The sequence below is a fragment of the Alligator sinensis genome, unplaced genomic scaffold, assembly GCF_000455745.1.
Source record: "Alligator sinensis unplaced genomic scaffold, ASM45574v1 scaffold917_1, whole genome shotgun sequence".
In the NCBI taxonomy this organism is placed as follows: domain Eukaryota; kingdom Metazoa; phylum Chordata; order Crocodylia; family Alligatoridae; genus Alligator; species Alligator sinensis.
Window position 1 is genome coordinate 2,331,500 of NW_005841988.1, and position 2,505 is coordinate 2,334,004.

The following is a 2,505-nucleotide window of genomic DNA, read 5'->3' on the forward strand; positions in this document are numbered from 1 at the left end:
CCTCCCTAAGGCCAATTTTAGGCATTTTCAGCCCCCTCCCAGTCCCCAGCTTCAGTCTGAGGCTTTTTTTTTCTGTAGCAGCCTCTGTGGGAGAGTTAACCCTCTCCTGCCCAGGATGGCTGCCAGCAGCCAGGGCACTTGGCACGGGGATGTCTCTGTGGACCTTTCCCCTCAGCCATAGCCTGCGGGTGCATGCCCCTCTCCACGTCAGGGTGGAGGCCTGTGCCAGAGCTCTGGTGGACCTGCTGGAACGCCAGAGTGTCCAGTACGCCTCCCGGGTAAACTCAGTGCCCATCGTATACTTGAGCTCTCCCAGCCTGATGAGGAAGGTGTGTGCGGCAGGGCTGGAGATCTCGGGCATCCACTACTTGGTTATGCCCCTGGAGACCCTGGCAGTGTAGGTGGTGGCCTCCAACATCCCCCCAAACCTGCCAGACTGGGACCTCACCAAGGTGCTCGAGCACTATGGTGTCCTCACCAGCCCCAGTGCAGGCTGACCATGGGGAACAGGGACCCCAGGCTCAGGCACATCCCCTCCACCCCTGCCTCAGTCAAGGTGGTGGACCCTGAGGTGGTGAACCCCAAGCAGCCTGGCCCACCCCCTATGGGGGAGGTGCCAACTGCTCCCAAGAAAGCCAAGAGTAAGAGGCAAAAAGGAGCTTCTAAAGGAGCACCTGCCCCTTTGGGGCCTGCCTCTGACAGCGCCAGGGAAAATGTAGCCAGGGAACCTGACCCCACCCTGCCTGCCCCCCTGGAAACCCTGCCACCTCAGACCATGACTGAGGGTGTCCCAGCGACGTCTGGCAACCCTTCACCCCCATCCCAGCTCATGGGACTTGTGAGCGGCAAGGCAGGGACAGAGTGCCTGCCTCCCCAGCATCAGGCACAGGAGACAGCAGAGGGTCCTGCCACCCCCTCGCCCACTCCCCTGCCCACTGAGGCCAATGAGGAGGAGATGGAGTGCCTGCCTTCCAAGTGCCGCAAGTGGTCCCGGGAGCGGGATGACATTTGCCCCCCAAAGCAGATGGGGATTGATCTCCTGGAGACGGTCCTCGACCCAGATACTGAAGGGGGCCTGCTAGGGAGCCTGGCCATTGAGGGAACTTTCACTGGTCTCACTGGGAGGTCCCCCCACTGCCCAGTACAGCCCTGCCGGTTCTCAGTCAGCACAATCCAGCTTCTACTTCTCAGAGGACACCTACATGTACTCGTTCCCGTACTGGGCAGCCGAGCGGGCCACAGTCAGCCTGGCCAACTTCCTGGTGGGCCAGGCCAAGATGGCCACCCTGAAGAGCCAGCAAACCTGGCTCACTGGGACCATGATGGACGACACCCTGAAGCTCTTCCACCTGCTGGTGTGGGCCTGCCTCACTTGAATTCAAGCACGCGGTCCTCCGGCGGATGGTGTCCACCTTTGAGGAACACTGGGCTGTCAAGGGGGCACTGTGCTGAGTTGAGGTGGGACACCTGCTTCTTGCCCTGTGACGTCACCAGCTGCTCAGGGTGTAGAGGCACATCCAGCGAGCCGAGACCTCGGGCTTTGTCCATGCGGGTCGACGCCTGATGTCCTGAGGCCCCCCTGGGCATCCCCACTGGCAGAACTGTGTATATGTATATATGTAAATACTTCTTTTGTTCTTTGTGTTTTCTTGTTTTTTTGTATAGAGTGTGTGGGCAGGCCTTGCAGGCCATGAGCCCAGGCCTTGTCCTTGAGGCCCAGGTCTTCGGGCCAACCTGTACGTGATCTCTACTGCCCCCCATTTGTCACCCTCCCCGGAATAATCATTTCTTAGAAGTCAAAAGTCTTTCTTTCTTTCTTTTTTGTTTCTTTTGTGGATGGGTAGAGGGATGGGCCTGGGACCAGGACCATCCTATGTTTTTACAGTGCTTAGCCCACATCTTTTGGAGACTAGAAGAGCGCTGTCAACTGAAATTATGGAACAGAGTAGGAAACAGCATGCTCTCAGCCTGCCTTCTCAGGGTTCTTTTGGGCAAGCCCCAAAGAGCAACCACTGTGGGTACCTGTGGGTATCTCCACACCTACTTCAGGAGGACCAGGAGGGGCCCACGCTGGAGAAAGCTGAAGCAGAGGGAGAAGGCAAACCTACACTAAAGCAAGAAAGCTGGTTGCCATCCTGTGACCTGGGTATTACTGTAATACATTGGTTTTCAACTTTTTTTCATTTGTGGACTCTAAAAAAATTCAAATGGAGGTGTAGACCACTTTGGAAATTTTGAATGGAGGTGCAGACCCATTTGAATTGTAAGTGTTGGTATTCGCATTCTTTTGATTGATTGTGGTCATCTTTTGTGGATCACTTAAACATAGTCTGTGGACCTTCAGCGATCCATGGTCTACAGCTTGAAAACCACTGCTGTAATAGATAAGCCAGGGGTTTTCAACCTTCTTTAATAAGTGTACCGGGGGGGCAGGTAGTGAGCAGCTGGATGCTGAGCATGGGGGGGCAGGAGGTGGTGAGTGGCTGGGCACCAGGGCGGGGGGGG